Raw genomic sequence first — 19,404 nt, 5'->3', positions numbered from 1 at the left:
CTCACATCTTCTGTTTACGTTACATATGTTATTGCACAATGGTCAGTGTATGCCAAAGCAGGAAAAATCGACACACAGAGTAACTCAGAACGGAACATTCCTCCTTCCTCTCTCTCTCCCCACCCACATATTTGTCGAGGAATAAAGGGCATAATTAGAATTAAAAAGCCCTCACATCTTCTGTTTACGTTACATGTGTTATTGCACAATGGTCAGTGTATGCCAAAGCAGGAAAAATCGACACACAGAGTAACTCAGAACGGAACATTCCTCCTTCCTCTCTCTCTCCCCACCCCTCCCCTAACCTTCACACTGGTTCCTCCAGCAACACTGTCCATTCTGCAGGATCTGAACACACAAACGTGCATTTCACGTGTATAAGTGGATGAAAGCAAACAGAAACTGGTACTGCTGTGAAACAATAGTGTATTTCTACCTGTGTGTGTGGTATGCGGGCACTGGAACCAAACATTTCTTCATAAACAAAATTCTTGCCTAGATTATCCAATGAATCTTGAAACATTGTAGTTTCAATAACATTCCTGAGCACTGAAAGGAAATGCTTTCTGCAAACCGAAACACGTTGGTCTCGTGAACAGTAGCAAAATACCTGTCTGCGGACCACCCCTACCCAAACACATAGAACTGCCTCGCACTTGTAGTGACTCTGTGAACACTCATCTTCACATCATTAAACTGTTGTGGCCGGGAGACCCCTCACGGGGCGGTTCGGCCGCCGCTCCACAAGTTCTTTAATGCCACTACGGTGACTTGCGAGTGAATGAAGATGAAATGATTATGAAAGACACACAACACCCAGTCATCTCAAGGCAGGGAAATTCCCTAATGGGAATCGAACCCGGGACCCCGCGCGCGGGAAGCGAGAACGCTACCGCAAGACCACGAGCCGCGGACAGTGTTGTGGAAATCCTATACAACAGCATGTCACAGGCTGTATATATCCCCTAAGAATTCTATCATCCAGGGAAAAAGAAAAACATATCTGTTCTTATCAGTTTAATATCTGCGACATCCTGATAGGCCTAGGGTATTAAACTCAATTTTTGCTCATAGAAGTTACCTACGATGAAACTATCAACACATGGTGAAAATATGGTCATTTCCAAACATTACGACATGTGCCCCCATTGTTTATAGCAGTGTACTATAGTAAGACGAAAATGTGGTTGGAAAATGTGTGCTGTTTTGTAACATCAGTGGCGTATAAGGTGGGAATGCCAGGAAAGCTTTAACAGTCACGATGGAAACGAGGATACAGTTACCAAGTCTTGTCAAATAGCATAGTATTCATGTACATGAAATATTTATAGGTATTTAGCGTAAACACACACACACACACACACACACAAGTACACCTGCATACAAGGACTTTGTTGAAAAGGTCTGATCTTGTATAAGATGCTTGTTACGTAATAGAGAGGGTGACGGAAAAAGGTCATTTCCCTTTAAGAAAAATATTTATTTTAATCTATTTTTACGATTTCACTTAAAAATCCAGCATCGGTCTCCTCCTCCTCCTCCTCATTGGGCAGTAAATACCATCTTTCTGGGGCGTCGATCTGCGGTGGTGGTGAGTGTGATGCTGGGTTATCAGCTAGTGGGTCTATAAAAGTAATAAAATTAAATTACTTCTATGGATCTCTCTCCCTCTCTCTCTCTCTCTCTTTCTCTCTTTTTCTCTCTCTCTCTCTCACACACACACACACACACACACACGCGCACACACACACACACACACACACACACACACACACACACACATACAAGCACATATATATCATAGGAGAGGGGGGACGTGTGGAGGGAGTACGTTTAGTGAAGGTACCCCAATTGCCCAATCTACCGCCAAAAATTTGAATTTCCCACCATGACATCAGTGCGACATTGCCACATCTAAGCCGCCATCTCGGATCCGAGGTCGTGAATCCGCCATCTTGGATAAATTTTGCAGCAATGCATGCTGCGCCTAGCAACCTTACTCACACCACTATAGCCAATACCTCCACTCATGCTAACTCCAGATAAAGAAATCACCCCATCTCACACTTGCTGTAATCCATCCGAATCCCAGTCTGCGCTAAAAAAAGCTGAGACCAAGCAATAGCTACTAAGAATACGGACCGATAGAGAGCTGCCGCAAGCACGATAGATGGTAAGTTCACTTCTCCACCTCCTCGCGTGCCCGCCCATTGAGATGTCGCGGGATCCTGTATGCTCTGAACGAACAGCACTGTCTCTGCTCCACTCACGAGTTACCGATACGAGCCAGAACACGGCTCAGAATGCAAATAATAAATTAAAGACAAAAGATTACACGCTGCTGAATAGGCGCCCTACAGTTAATCAGTGCTGCAGGCAGTGCGCGGCCTTCTACATCTACATCTACATTTATACTCCGCAAGCCACCCAACGGTGTGTGGCGGAGAGCACTTTACGTGCCACTGTCATTACCTCCCTTTTCTGTTCCAGTCACGTATGGTTCGCGGGAAGAACGACTGTCTGGAAGCCTCCGTGCGCGCTCGAATCTCTCTAATTTTACATTCGTGATCTCCTCGGGAGGTATAAGTAGGGGGAAGCAATATATTCGATACCTCATCCAGAAACGCACCCTCTCGAAACCTGGCGAGCAAGCTACACCGCGATACAGAGCGCCTGTCTTGCAGAGTCTGCCACTTGAGTTTGCTAAACATCTCCGTAACGCTATCACGCTTACCAAATAACCCTGTGACGAAACGCTCCACTTTTCTTTGGATCTTCTCTATCTCCTCCGTCAACCCGATCTGGTACGGATCCCACACTGATGAGCAATACTCAAGTATAGGTCGAACGAGTGTTTTGTAAGCCACCTCCTTTATTGATGGACTACATTTTTCAAGGACTCTCCCAATGAATTTCAACCTGGTACCCGCCTTACCAACAATTATTTTTATATGATCATTCCACTTCAAATCGTTCCGCACGCATACTCCCAGATATTTTACAGAAGTAACTGTTACCAGTGTTTGTTCCGCTATCATATAATCATACAATAATGGATGCTTCTTTCTCTGTATTCGCAATACATTACATTTCTCTATGTTAAGGGTCAGTTGCCACTCCCTGCACCAAGTGCATATCCGCTGCAGATCTTCCTGCATTTCGCTACAATTTTCTAATGCTGCAACTTCTCTGTATACTACAGCATCATTCGCGAAATGCCGCATGGAACTTCCGACACTATCTACTAGGTCATTTATATATATTGTGAAAAGCAATGGTCGCATAACACTCCCCTGTGGTACGCCAGAGGTTACTTTAACGTCTGTAGACGTCTCTCCATTGATAACAACATGCTGTGTTCTGTTTGCTAAAAACTCTTCAATCCAGCCACACAGCTGGTCTGATATTCCGTAGGCTCTTACTTTGTTTATCAGGCGACAGTGCGGAACTGTATCGAATACCTTCCGGAAGTCAAGGAAAATAGCATCTACCTGGGAGCCTGCATCTAATATTTTCTGGGTCTCATGAACAAATAGAGCGAGTTGGGTCTTACACGATCGCTGTTTCCGGAATCCATGTTGATTCCTACAGAGTCAATTCTGGGTTTCCAAAAACGACATGATACGCGAGCAAAAAACATGTTCTAAAATTCTACAACAGATCGACGTCAGAGATATAGGTCTATAGTTTTGCGCATCTGCTCGACGACCCTTCTTGAAGACTGGGACTACCTATGCTCTTTTCCAATCATTTGGAACCTTCCGTTCCTCTAGAGACTTGCGGTACACGGCTGTTAGAAGGGGGGCAAGTTCTTTCGGGAACTCTGTGTGGAATCGAATTGGTATCCCGACAGGTCCAATGGACTTTCCTCTGTTGAGTGATTCCAGTTGCTTTTCTATTCCTTGGACACTTATTTCGCTGTCAGCCATTTTTTCGTTTGTGCGAGGATTTAGAGAAGGAAGTGCAGTGCGGTCTTCCTCTGTGAAACAGCTTTGGAAAAAGGTGTTTAGTATTTCAGCTTTACGCGTGTCATCCTCTGTTTCAATGCCATCATCATCCCGGAGTGTCTGGATATGCTGTTTCGAGCCACTTACTGATTTAACGTAAGACCAGAACTTCCTAGGATTTTCTGTCAAGTCGGTACATAGAATTTTACTTTCGAATTCACTGAACGATTCACGCATAGCCCTCCTTACGCTAACTTTGACATCGTTTAGCTTCTGTTTGTCTGAGAGGTTTTGGCTGCGTTTACACTTGGAGTGAAGCTCTCTTTGCTTTCGCAGTAGTTTCCTAACTTTTTTGTTGAACCACGGTGGGTTTTTCCCGTCCCTCACAGTTTTACTCGACACGTACATGTCTAAAATGCATTTTACGATTGCCCTGAACTTTTTCCATAAACACTCAACATTGTCAGTGTCGGAACAGATATTTTCGTTTTGATCTGTTAGGTAGTCTGAAATCTGATTTCTATTACTCTTGCTAAACAGATACACCTTCCTCCCTTTCTTTATATTCCTATTAACTTCCATATTCAGGGATGCTGCAACGGCCTTATGATCACTGATTCCCTGTTCTGCACTTACGGAGTCTAAAAGTTGGGGTCTGTTTGTTATCAGTAGGTCCAAGATGTTATGTCCACGAGTCGGTTCTCTGTTTAATTGCTCGAGGTAATTTTCGGATAGTGCACTCAGTATAATGTCACTCGACGCTCTGTCCCTACCACCCGTTCTAAATATCTGAGTGTCCCAGTCTATATCTGGTAAATTGAAATCTCAACCTAAGACTACAACATGCTGAGAAAATTTATGTGAAATGTATTCCAAATTTTCTCTCAGTTGTTCTGCCGCTAATGCTGCTGAGTCGGGAGGTCGGTAAAAGGAGCCAACTATTAACCTAGCTCAGTTGTTGAGTGTAACCTCCACCGATAATAATTCACAGGAACTATCCACTTCTACTTCACTACAGGATAAACTACTACTAACAGCGACAAACACGCCACCACCGGTTGCATGCAATCTATCCTTTCTAAACACCGTCTGTGTCTTTGTAAAAATTTCGGCAGAATTTATCTCTAGCTTCAGCCAGCTTTCTGTACCTATTACGATTTCAGCTTCGGTGCTTTCTATCAGCGCTTGAAGTTCCGGTACTTTACCAATGCAGCTTCGACAGTTTACAATTACAATACCGATTGCTGCTTGGCCCCTGCATGTCCTGACTTTGCCCCGCACCCTTTGAGGCTGCTGCCCTTTCTGTACTTGCCCGAGGCCATCTAACCTAAAAAACCGCCCAGTCCACGCCACACAACCCCTCCTACCCGTGTAGCCGCTTGCTGCGTGTAGTGGACTGCTGACCTATCCAGCGGAACCCGAAACCCCACCACTCTATGGCGCAAGTCGAGGAATCTGCAACGGCCTTAAAGCAGCCCCGGACATCAGAAACTATAAAATACGTCTGCAACATATGTATACCAAAAACTGATGTCAAAAACGATAAATAACTTCATCACAGCTGAGATGTCTCACGTATTCTTCATGCTTACGAGAGAGATACCTGACCTCAAATGCTAGAATCGTATGAAAATGTGCTTGAAATGTAATCACCCATCCCAGAAACAATCGTATCAGCCACTAGCATGTAAATCTGGGGGTTTGAATGATGACCTATTCAAGGTCTAAGAGAGCAATTTGGAAACGTGAAGAAATAAAATATCGATATAACCGGACCAAACCACGAATATTACAATGTCTGCTCAAAATGTTTACGATATCTGAACACTAAACTTTTTCTGCTGACCTGATGGTGTATCACAGCTATTCAAAGTTTGGTGTTGATTAAGTGGTCAAAGTAAAGTGAAACTAAAAAGTAACAACATCTGACCAAACTATTAGACTAAGTCAGTAGAAAAGTTTGTCGGCCAAACAGAGTAGTTATTGTAAGCACAAGGAAATGTAGCAAAAAGATATGAAATTGAAATATATGTGTTTTTGGTCCTAATATACCGATTCTTGTTTCTGTACGTTACCGAAGTTTCTTAAGATCTTGAACTGAGGAACATTAATATGTCTCTCATGGTAAGATGCACAGTTTTGCATGCGAATGGCTCAAGCTACTGTTTCTGAGATGAGCGATTTATTTCTAAGCACATTTTAGTGCTGATCTGAGCTTCCAAAGATAGGCATTTCTCTTGTTAGTGAACCGAACTCGGAAATAATGCACTCGCATTTGGGAGGGCGGTTCTTCAATTCCCCGCTTAGCCAACAAGCTGTAGGATTCTATGTTTTCCATAAATAACTTAAAGCTGGATCATTTGAAAATAACACGCCTGACATCATTCTCCTTCCTTCCCCAGCCTGAACTTGTGCTCCGTTCCTAATAGGGCTCGTCATGGACGCGTCGTTGATCCCTAATAGTCCTAGTTTTTCGTAGCGAGTAAAGTTTTGTCGTTCCGAATAAAGACGATGAGTCTTGCAGAATCTCACGAGTTGTTGGCGCTATGGCTAGACCGCGACTTATCGATATCCGTCCGCTATCGATCAACGCGGCCCGGGGCGATCATCTTTGACGGCGGGCTTGGCGCGCAGTTTTGGGTTAAAATGCCGGCTGCGAAAGCGCGGTGAGCAGTTGAGCAGTGGGACTGTTTTAGAGCAGGGGTTGACGGGAGTGGAATTTGCCGGACGTGTGCGAGCTACCAGCGAGAGGACGGAAATGGGCCGTCTTGCACGGGATTGGAGGCTGTTTGTGCAATTACTACTGCTTGCGGACGGAACGACTCCGAGAATTAAGTGCGCCTTAGCTGGTTTAAATTGTTGGATGGTGGAAAAAGAAACTGTGATCAAGTTTGTCTCTAAGGGCTTCCGGGCATCCTGTAACTTCCGGCGGACTGTAATTGGAGCGATGCTTGTGACCAGTCTGAGCCCGAATGGAATAAGCTGAACCCAAAGAGTAATGAAACTGTTGTATCTAATCCACTGAAACGACCACCGATTGTGTTGTCACTGTAAGTTCACATTTCTTCCTTAATGGGTTTACAGTCCATATCTTATCAAGCCACATTTGTGTAATAGGTTTATTAACTAAATTTTTGGGAGAAGCTTTAATTAAGTAGTTCCCTGAGATAACAATATGTCTATAGTCTCTCACTCGCTTATCTGACTGATGCGAGCCACTGAGCTCATCTAAGTTACTTATATCCTGCATTTTTTATCTAATTAATTGCTTTTGCAATTAATTCAATATTGAATTGCTAATATGGGCACACGAGGCCGTCCTGGTGGACTTAATTTATTAAATTGCACCCTGTATAGCTGTCACAGACATTTGATGAGATGTGTGTGCCTATGTGATTTATTAGTTTCAAATTTTTCTTTAACTGGCTCTGATTCTGCCTTATTAAAATTATTTAGAAATAAAAGAACTTTGCTTAGCTGCCCAGAGGGGCAGTGCTCCTTTATCTTGATAGTGCTTGCTCTGAGAATTTGATTAATTTTAAAGTTTTCTTGATTGGCTATCACCGTTGCCTTGATATATTTTCAAATTAATTTATCACAAACGATTTATTGTAAGTCAACGAATGCACTTCAATGGTTACCGTCACCGGCTTAAGTAATTGTTGCACTTCATTCATTGTTAACCTTTTACTGTTGTTATAATAAAGTTCTGTCAAAGAATTCTGAAAAAATTTCTCTTTACACCTTGGGGTCCAGTCCTTTCACTCGTCAGAAGATTGTGCTGGAGCCAAAGCGGTGTAGCGTTTCAGACTGCAGAAGCCGTTTATTAAAACTTATTGATTACACTGAAATACGAAATGAAATGCTTTATAAGCGTTACTGATCCTTAAGTTTTCCAGGACTGGAAATGAAATCTATCGGCAGTAACACAACTTGAACTAAGCTGGTGGTAACCACTCGTAGCGGAAGCTGAAATTAACTACTTAGCGAAACAGTATCACAGTCTGCCTAAGCAAAAAATCATAGCGGCAGGCGGACTTCTCATTTAATTTATTACGTTGCGCTCCGTACAGCTTTCAGAGTCATTTGATGAGATTTGTGCGTCTAAGGGATTTATTAACTTCAGGTTTTTCTTTAACTGACCCCAATCAGGGCTAATCGTAATTAGAATAGTCCAAAGGACAACAGGCAAAGTACAGAGTCATCGTCAGCACTTCAGTCGGCCGTGGAAATGAACACTTTCTCTTGCGGCCAACTGGCAGGCTCACTTGAGCTGCTGGCCAGAGGAGCCGCGTTGTTCAGCCCTCGCATCGATCCCACTGGACGTAGGAGTGTCTTTAGTATGGCACCATCCATCGATGTGTTAGCCGCTATCACAAGATGAAGGATGTTAAAAATATGGATTTGCGCAATAATAAATTACCCGTAGGGACACCTTCTGCCGGACGAAGTGGCCGAGCGGTTCTAGGCGCTTCAGTCTGGAACCGCGCGACCGCTACGGTCGCAGGTTCGAATCCTGCCTCGGGCATGGATGTGTGTAATGTCCTTAGGTTAATTAGGTTTGGGTAGTTGTAAGTTCTAGGGGACCGATGACCTCAGATGTTAAGCCCCATAGTGCTCAGAGCCATTTGAACCATTTGAACACCTTCAGAATACCATATCAAGACTTTACCTTACAAGAAACAAAAACATTTGAAAACCTTGAAATAGAATATTGAAACTTTATTATTAGTCACAGCGTCCATTACGTGAAATGAGTGAAAATGATGCCCAAGGTAAGACGGGCGTTCAACAAGTAACGCAATAAACCTTTCATCCTGGAGGCAGGCTGGCTTCATTCCAATACGCTATATTATTCCCCCACGTTTTGGCTAAAAAAACCCTATATTTCAACACAATCTCTTACGCCGTCCTCCTGGGAGGGTCTGTATGTCCACACGGTACCATACTACTGGTCAACGTCGGAGCCCACGTATTAAAGCACCCCGTCTTCAGGCCACAAATGGCCCGTCGGGACCATCCGACCGCCGCGTCATCCTCAGATAAGGATGCGGATAGGAGGGGCGTGTGGTCAGCACACCGCTCTCCCGGTCGTAACGATGGTTTTCTTTGACCGGAGCCGCTACAATTCGGTCGAGTAGCTCCTCAATTGGCATCGCGAGGCTGAGTGCACCCCGAAAAATGGCAACAGCGCATGGCGGCCCGGATGGTCACCCATCCAAGTGCCGGCCACGCCCGACAGCGCTTAACTTCGGTGATCTGACGGGAACCGGAGTATCCACTGCGGCAAGGCCGTTGCCCAGAGCCCACGTATTGCTGCATCAATAATCTACCCATCACCTATGTGTTGCTTCCCGCGGAATGCATTCTTTATTGGGCCAAACAGATGTGATGTGCGGGTTCCAGGCAAAAAATGGGCGAGGAAGAAGCAGTAGGATGGACGAGGAAGAACAGTTCAATGAAGTTTTGTGAGTTTCTCTCGGTGTGCAGTCTTGTGTGAGGCCTTGTGTTGTCATGGAGCAGGGGAAATTCGTTTGCATTTTTGTGGCGACGAGCACGCTGAAGTCGTTTCTTTACTTTCCTGAGGGTAACACAGTACACTTCAAGGATTATCGTTGCACCATGAGGGAGGACATCAACCCCTTCAGAGTCCCTGAAGACCGTCGCCATGACCTTACCGACTGAGGATGCGGCTTTAGACGATTTCTTAGTATGGATGGTGCCATACTATTGATACCCCGCGCTATTCCTGCGTCCAGTAGGGTCGATGCGAAAGGTGAACAACGAAGCTTCTGCTGCCAGCAGTGATGGTATGACGCCACTCCATGGATTGCTGTTTTGCTTGCGGTTCCAAGTGATGATTCATCGCCGGTGACGATGTTCTACAAAAAATCGTCACGATCAGCCTGATAACGCGCAAGAAATTCCGTACAGATAACCCTTCGTTGACCTTCATGATCTTGTGTTGGGCGTCAAGGAAGCTAGCAGACACACACCTTTGAGTACCCAACTGGCGGACGAGAGTGTTAGCACTACCTACAGAGACCATCAGTTGAGCAGCGATGAGTTTGACTGTCAACCGTCCATCACTTCGACTTAGGGTATCCGCATTTTCCAGCTTGGGGGAGTCACTCCTGTGTGCGGCAGGCCGGCGCGCTGGAGATCGGATAGGTTTGCGCGACCTTGTTGCGATGATGACAGAAGCCTCGCCCAAAGATCCACGGTGCTTTTTTTCACTGCCAGGCCTTCGCTGACATTCCACAAGCGCCTATGAATATCTGCGATGCTCTGGTTTCCCTCCAAAAGAAACTCAATGGCACCTCCGGTACACACACTATTTTTAAGGCTACGTATTGTTCCGACACTTACCGGAACTTCATGAAACTATAGACGCTGAATCGGAAATACTCCACGATGCGTCGCAACCAATTCCACATTTTTTCAGTTGTAATTCTCCGAGAAAAAATGTCTTACATTACTTACTGAACGCCGCTCATAAAAGAGTGATTTCTATTGTTTTCCTGTACGGCACACAAAGTGCACACATGCGCCTGTAAATGCTGGAACTACAAATTTTTCACTTTTTGTAGATTAAACGGGCAAATTTCATTTGGAAGTGCCACGGATAAGAGAGGTATACTTATTGTTAAATATAGAAACCTTTGGAAAACTAAACGAAAAAGTAAAATTTAATATTTTTATTGCATTATGTTGTCACGTTCGTGTTTATAACGATTACCGGTTTTGTTCAAATTTACAGCTTCTTCAGATACCTTAAAACAAATAAAAGACATGTTACGTTTGATGGTACGAGGGTTGTCCAGAAAGTAAGTTCCGATCGGTTGCGAAATGGAAACCACTGTAACAATCAGGTAAACCTTTGCACAGATGTGTTGGGTAGGGTCTCCAGTACGTCAGTCGATTGTGTCGCTTCGCTCTTTTCAGTTTTGATAGAACAGTGAGCACGTAAAGATGCGTAGGGAATAGCGTCTCCCGCGAAGTATGAGGGCCTGGTTAGAGATTTCTCCTGTGTCAGGCAGCCCACATAACACAAATGTCGAGCAGTTCCTTCTTCAAGCCAATTCACGGCCGCACACTGCAGGGACAATGAAGACGCTCCTGCAGCGTTTCCGATGAGAAGTGTTTGATCACCTACAATACAGTCCGTAATTGGCTCCCCCTGAGTCTCATATCTGCTCACAGGAACCGCTGGTTATGAAGACAAAATTTTTCCACAGATAACGAGCTGTAGACCAGTGCAGATAACTGGCCGAAAGTACAGGCGGCTGCTTTCTATGACGAGTATATTAGAAAGTTGATACAATACTACGACAACACTCGAAGTTGGAGGGCGACTATGTAGAGAAGTAGGTGGAATTGCAAATAAAACGTTTCTGGTTTTAACTGTGGTTTCCATTTCGTGACCGATCGGAACTTACTTTCTGGACAACCCTCGTAAATAACTAATTCTAAATACACATGTGTTAAATATAGAAGTGTAGACGACACCTATTGCAGGCACAGAGCAACACAAACGCCACAGGAATTGCAATAAAAAGCCTTAGAATAATAGCTGTTGCGATGCCATGTGAAGCTTTCACAGGTACTATATGGTTTTCACCGGAAAAGCAATTTGCAAGGTAATGAAAACAATACGAGCTATTCATCTAAGAGAAACAGTACAGAGGCACAACATGAACCGCTTCTCAAATACCCGTACACATCGACAACCATTTTCTCTTCTAAGCCGTCAGCAGTAATTTCCACTCTCTTGTAGAGACCCTCATTTCACTCTTTCCATTGATCCTCTCTGTCCAGAGGGTTCTACTTTTTTTTTTCTCATAGGTTGTAACGTCCGACCATGTGGAGCACGTGTTACTCTCACCGCGGACTTCTAGACTGAGCCACACACCACCGATTTCATCAAAGTGTACGGGCTTGAAGATAACGTTGACGCAACGTCGAAACTAGTAGCGCAGTAAATAAAAAATCTTAAGTACAGCTGGAGGAATTTCATTTCTAATAAAAATTATACCAGCTGTGTCCCACCTTCATTCAGTTTAAATATGGATGTACGAAGATATATGCTTACAGTTTGTGGCATCATGTAAAGCAACTCAAGTTTCCTATAGATTTGTTTCTAAACGTTTCCTTTCTTCTTCTTTTGTTCAGGTGTTAATTAGTTACCAGAAATGACCATATCTCAAGAGAGAGCCAAATGCATGGTGTGTTAGGCGGAAGTAACTTCGTCCACTGCTGTCCAAAGAAATTTCTGTCATGAACTTCAAATGAAGCCAGCAGATACTAAGACGATTAAGACTTGGCATGACAAGTACCTATCTATTGAAAGTGTGAACAGAGAGTAGGTTTCTGGCAGAGAACATGAGAGACCAAACAAGATGACCAAGTTCGCCGATTATCAGGAGAGGTAAACACTCTCGCTCAACAATTCACAAGGTACTGCGGAAATGATTCCGCTTGCACGCTTACGAATTTCAAATAGTGCAAACACTGAAGCGAAACGATTTGATGCTTCTCGACGAATTTCGGTCAAATCGCGCGAAACACTGTCTAAGAAAGGTCGCTTTCTCAGTCGAAGTAAAGCTCCACACATGTGGGAAGGTTAATCAGCATAACATCCGCATCTGGGCTTCGGAAAACCGTCACAGTTTTTGGAAATATGTCAGAGGCCACAAAAACATGAATTTGTGGTGTCAACTGATGAAAGACAGCACATCTGAACCAATTTTACTCCATCGGGCAAACAGTAACAGGAACCGTTTATCTGGAGACGCTTGAGTAATTCGCCGTCGTCAGTTTATTCCCGTTCCGCCAGTTCTGATCTTCCAGCAGGATGACGCACCATCGCATTGGAATTTACATGTTACTGAACAGAATATTTCCACTGCGATGAATAGTACCTGAGGACGTGATGGACCGACAGAGTGGCCACAACCATCCACGAATATAAATCCTCTGGATTTATTTCTGTGGGGTTATTTGAAAGACAGTGTGGTGCTTCACCTTTGCATGACCTCAGCGTTCTACGTAGAAGTATTGTGGATGCAACAGTCTCTGTCACCCGACACATGCTTGAGTGCACATGGGTTGAGTAAAGTATATTATAGAATCAGTGTAGAAGGGTATTAATTTTTGTTAAAAAAATAAATAAATAAATAAATTTCGGTTACTTTACGTGATGCCGCAAATAGCAAGTATTTATGTCTCATAGTATTTTTAACTGCATTTGTTTATCAAGAAGGTTCCAGATGGACATCCTATGTATTCAGGACCACTAGGAATGGAAGAATTTCTGCTGACATCATAGAATAACAAAAGGAAGTCGATATGAAAGATAAAGGTGATAAAGTATTAGAGTCTTTGTTTAACAGAGCTTTAAAAGACTTGTGATCAAATAAGGCAGAAGTAGATAACATTCTTTCGGAATTTCTAAAAGCATTGGGGTAAGTGGTAGCCAAACAACTGTTCAAGTTCGGAAAAAAATAATTAACACAATTCCGTAGATAGCAAGAAAAGTGTGGAAACTATCACACAATAAAGTTGGGCCGTAAAATTTACTTTTGGGCCACGACGATGTTTCTCGCCCATCCTGCTGGCCACACAGAGCAGTTCAATCACGCAAGTTTCGCCAGGTTTGTTCTCAGAGCGCGACACAACAGAATGTATAACGAGAGAAAGCGGCAATATCGACCGGAGCCAGCACTGGAGGCGGCAGTGGGCAGCAGCTGACAAGTTGTGGGGTCGTACGGGTCCCGTATAGCAAACTCGCCACACTTGTCTTGTACGGCATAATCCCGCCCAGTGAACTGCCATGGGAAACGTAAAACTGGGAATCAACAGCAACGATCGGGAGTGGCTACACCATTGTGAGCCAGCGTAAGACTGCTGTAGTAGTCAAAGGATGGTATCGGGGTCTTGTTGGCGCCGCGCCGGTTAGACCTGCATCAACGTGGCTGTCCAAGGGATTGGCTGCAGTCATCGTGTGAAGATGGTAGAGCGGGTTGGGAGTTCGTGGATGGCCACCAAGCGAGACAAACACAGTAGTGGAACAGCCAGCATCTTCTAAAAGAGCAGAAGTGTACTGCAGTGGTCAGAACGGGACGTGCCTGCTGTAACACGGACTTTGTTGAGCTGGGGTAACCGACGGTGTCTTCCTGTCAGTGTCCAGGAGAAGACAGCAGGTTATTGACAGTGAGGAAGAATAGTGGAGAAGTTGTTTGTGGCAAGACAATGCAAAACACAAAGTGACATGTGCTTTGTTGGCTATGTTTGCTATTGGAAATCAGTGGTAGCTGTCAGACGTGTGCCGATAGATTACGGAAAGGCGCTGTATGCTGGGAAAGATGCAGTCCACCTGATTCAGCTTGTTGTATGAAAGTACGGGAGGCTATGAGGAATGGGACTGTAGCAAAACTATTGTCCAATATTCCGCACGAATTGGCTGTGGTAACATTTTGATTCAGGCCGTTTTTGATGACATTCCACTGCCAATAAGTTACAGTGCCTTTTGCTTAGCTGCATTTCCTGTTTTTGCGTGTTTGGTTGTTTCATTTTCTTATGGTCGATAGAGTAATAACACTTCCATGTGGTTGTGTTATCTGCTAGGTCCAAATGATGGTGGTAGTAGAGTGTTGATAATTACTGTGAGGCAGTTCTTATCCTGGCTTAATTTAGCCTACCCTTGTGGAGCTACTAAGGGGGAAAAACTAGTTTGCTCTTTTGTTTGGTGTCCATTGGTGAAGTTAATCGTGGGCAGAAACATGTTGTCATTTTATCTGGGAACCGTGTTGTGTAGCCAGTATGGGCCAAATCAAGACATTTTAATTTCCATAACTTATGGATGTATTTTAGCATCAAAACTGATATGTAATTGTTTTTGCTCATTGTAGGATGATCTTACTGTGTCTCTGTTGGGACGGCATATTGTTTTGATCTCTTGTATTATTAGATTCCTCAAAATATTATTCTTTAACTGAAATTGAGTTCAAAGATTTAATAATGCGCTCTGGTGTTCTGGCATATAGCTTATTAAATGTTTACTATAAGCCACCGCTTGCACAACCCCCATCCAAACTCCATTTCACTGAAATCGTACCCCGAAAATTTAGCAGTCCATCACTTCAAGTCGCTGATAAGAATATTGAACTTAAGAATGAAAATAAGAGACTGAGGAGCTGTTAGATTTCAATGAATTTGGCTTTAGGTATTAGTAAAGACAACAGAGAGACAGTTCTGAAGTTGTGCTTGATACTTACGAACGATCCAGACACCTTTGTAGGATTTGTCGACGTAGAAGAGACATTTGATAACGTAAAATGGTACAGGGTTCGAACTTCTCAGGAAATCAGGTGTAAGCTATACGGAAGAACAAGTAATACATAATGGATACGGGAACTAGGGGGAAAAATCACGAATCCGCAAGACTGAAGTGAGGGAGGGCATAAGACAAGGATGCAGCCTTTCTGCCTCTCATCTCAACTTGTACATCGAAGAAGCAGTGACGAAAATGAAATAAAAGCGTAGAAGTAGGATTAAAATTCAAGGTGTCGGTGGTAAGAATCGGTTATGAGATTACAGTCCTCAGTGAAAGTGAGGAAAAATTTGTAGGATCTGTTGAACGGAATGAACAGTCTGGTGCGTACGGATTGCGAGTAAAACAAATAAAAACGAAAGCAATGAGGAGTACACAAACGTGACTGGTGACACGCATGAAAATTCTAGATCACGTAGTAGACGAAATGAAGGAATTTTGCTACGTGGATAATGGACGAAGCAAGAAGGACTAGACATACGATGAGAGCTTTCCTCGTTAAAACAGCTGCATTAGTATCAGACATAGCCCATTATTTGAGGAGTAATTTTTGGGAATGTAAGTTTCGAGCATAGCAGTGTACCGTAGAGATTAATGGAATGTTAGTAAACTGGAAAAGAAGAGAACTGAATCGTTTGCAATGAAGTATTGCAGAAGGATGCTGAAAATTAATGGACTGGTAAGATAAAAAATAAGGAAATTCTTCGTAGAATCGGCGGAAAAGGTAGATGTGAAAAATACTAACCAATAAGAATATGTTTTAAACATTGACGAGAAGAAGGCAGAAGATGATAAATAATGTATTGAGACATCATGAGAACAAATTCATTCCTAAAGAGGTACATTATGCCACATTCATTCGATTGTTTAATAGCGCTCGTCAACTTTAGAAATCATCTGGGGTCTACAGCGTAAACGGACAATATCAAAATCGAAGCAGCATATTTTGTCTCAAGTTCGTCTAGCAAACCCATCGGCCTCACAGAGATGCTTATTAAATTACTGCGTTAGACTCTGCAAAGGTGTTGTACGTGTATATCACTAAGAGGTCTATTGTTAAAACTCTGAGATCTTACTATGCTCCTAGAATCATATGATATAATCCTTCGAATCACACGTATTTCGCGAAAAGACTATGAAAGGAAAATCAGATAATTGGAGTAAAGAAGCTTCTCAACGTACGTCCTTCTGCACAACGTCATTTTTGAACAGAACTGGTTAAGAAAAGGTTTCTAGAGAGGGACAGTGGCGGGGAATGATGATAATGGGAACGAATGTAGCCTCCAGTACAGACTGTAAGATTACTTGTGGGTTATAAAGGCAGATATGCAGGATCTGAAGAACTAGACATCAAACCACAATGTCATTTGACTACAAAGTCAACCGGAGCCGTCAAAATTCAAGATGGATCGACTATAAATATGTAGCCGTTGAATGCCTTCAACATTACTAGACAAACTTGTCGCAAAAATCCTTAGTAACCCTATTCACCCACAAAGACGATTACTTAAAAATCTCTGGGCCATCCCATTTCTCAGTTATGTATTATCAGTGGTTTCACTGTGGCAAGCAATAAGAATTACTAAAAGATTTGCACTGCTGTTGACGGTTTTGCCAGGACTCACGAGAGCGTTGCACTAATGCGCTATACAGTAGGAGACTCTGCAAGGAAAGTGCTGTGCACCGTGGAATCTCTTACTCTGAAAATTCCGATTGCACACAAGCTAATGCGTGGCTTAGACTTGATTATTTACCTCAGCACGAGAAGAAATGCGGCAAGCCGTACCATATTCCGCTCCCAACAAATAAATAAATAAATAGAGGGAAGGAAGATTATAGTTTAACGTCCTGTCGATGGCGATGTCATTACAGACGGAGCACGAACTGCGATTACGAAAGAACGGAAAATTGGCAGCGCCCTTGTCAAGATAACCGTCCCGGCATTTGCCTGGAGCTATAAGATAAATCACGGAACACTTAAATGTGGGTAGCTGCTAAGGGATTAGAACCTATGTCCTCCCGAATGCGAATAAAGTGTGCAAACCACTGCGCCACCTCGCTCAGCAAGTAGATAAATCCCACATAATTGCTACAGTGACTAAAGCAGCGAAATTCGGGATCCTGCAGAGGAGTATCCCATATACCGTATGTGTTGATGTACTAGTAATGTAGAGAAAACTGAATCTGCTAAAAATATCCTCTGCACCCTATAAAGCATTTTAAAGTATTAATGTATATGTCGAAAGTACTTTAAGAGATCAGCGAAGTATCACAAATGTTAGTACCAGAAAAAGTTTTCACAAACGTTATTGCACAAGGTGTGAACAAAACCGAAAAGTTATCTCACGCTTTCCCTAATCTGTCCAAAATAGCATTTCGATCTACAGGTCAATTAAGGCTTAAACTAAGACACAAAAATATAAGAAATGAAGAAAGTATTATTAATCTCGTGTGAGTAGATCACAATGTCGAACATGAGATCTTTTTTACACAGGCCAGACTGGTAGGAATACTGCAACTAGATACAAGGAGAATATCAGCCCAAACAAGACTGCTTTTGGCCAAGTCCAAAACATGCAGTAGGTGTTATTGACAGTATTACGAAAATTTTACATGTGGCATCTAAAGAGATGAAGTTTGACATATTTGAAGACTGAGAAGTATATAAACGGAAGATTGACGAACCAGACAAATTGATGTAAGGACAGTCTGAATTCAAATAAAATAATATTTACTCTTTTTGAAAATGATTCATGATTCGGTAAAACAATTAGCTTATGACATATCAGTAATTTATAAAACAGTACAGTGATATATGAGATCTTTACCAATATAGCGTCTCTGTATTTAGTTGTAACATCACCAACTCTGAGAGACAGAGCCTATAGACACAATAAGCAACTGAAGTGCCTGTCAAATTTTTATGTCTAAACAAGTAAAGACGCCTATCGAATTTTGAATATATCAGGACAACCGTGATACAGTCAAGTAATGTTTATTTTATCCATTTTGGTTCAAGAACACAGCAGTTGTTTTCATAAATTACGCTGTAGGAAATATTGCAACCAGTCACAAGTTTTTTTTGTTTTTCTTTTTTAATTACTTAATTCTAACATTGGGGCCTGAGGCCATCATCAGATGGTAGCATAGACTTCATTGCCAGTTTTACATTTGTGTCTTCCTGAAAAGCCGTCCTTTGGCTCTGAGCACTATGGGACTTAACATCTATGGTCATCAGTCCCCTAGAACTTAGAACTACTTAAACCTAACTAACCTAAGGACATCACACAACACCCAGCCATCACGAGGCAGAGAAAATCCCTGACCCCGCCGGGAATCGAACCCGGGAACCCGGGCGTGGGAAGCGAGAACGCTACCGCACGACCACGAGATGCGGGCAGCCGTCCTTTACAGATTATAAGGCAGAGGTTTGATTTTCTTTTACAATTCATCATGATCAATGAACTGAACTAAATACAAGATGGCACATACATTATTGTTAACCATAAATATAGATAGTGCAGCGTGCCTGTGGTAAGCAGGCAACGGCCATCGAGCGCTAGACTCAAATGCATGAAATGTATCCTCCATCTAGTATTCACTTCATTGACCAGAATGGATTGTACAAGAAAATCGAACGTCTGTCTTTATTACGTACAAGAGGGCTTTTCAGGCAGTCACAAACGTGAAAGTTCATTTGACAATGGTCTCAGACCCGAAACTAGTAATGATAGAATGAAATCATTTCAAAAACTCTTGTGACTGGTTGCAGTATTTGCTACGATGTAATTCAAGTAATATTTGTTACATTGATTTGGTGTAAAAAAAATGTATTCTGTGCAGTGAGACATTACAAATGCAGATATGTCATAAAAGATATATCACACCTCTGTAATTTGTGGGCACAAAATGTTTGTCTGTAATGTTTTGTTAACAACGATATATCTTCTAATATAGATAATGGTTTGAGAAGGAAAGAAAAATTAGAAACTAGCCACGAATAAAAATATTTTGCAACCCTGACGGAAATTGCAAATAGATGAAGTTGCTAATCCTGGTATCAACACAATGTTGGTATTACGTAAAAACTCACTGTCATAACTTCGCAAATTTGTATGCACCCAT

General features: G+C 42.7%; 1 pseudogene; it reads right to left on the bottom strand.

Annotated features, from left to right (window-relative positions):
* Positions 1-9,129: 9,129 nt before the first annotated feature.
* Positions 9,130-9,247, bottom strand: LOC124614174 (annotated as a pseudogene).
* Positions 9,248-19,404: the final 10,157 nt, after the last annotated feature.

The sequence above is a fragment of the Schistocerca americana genome, chromosome 4 (genome assembly GCF_021461395.2).
Source record: "Schistocerca americana isolate TAMUIC-IGC-003095 chromosome 4, iqSchAmer2.1, whole genome shotgun sequence".
NCBI classification, from domain to species: Eukaryota; Metazoa; Arthropoda; class Insecta; order Orthoptera; family Acrididae; genus Schistocerca; species Schistocerca americana.
Note: the sequence above shows the minus strand (reverse complement) of the source record. Positions and strands in the feature narration are given on the sequence as shown.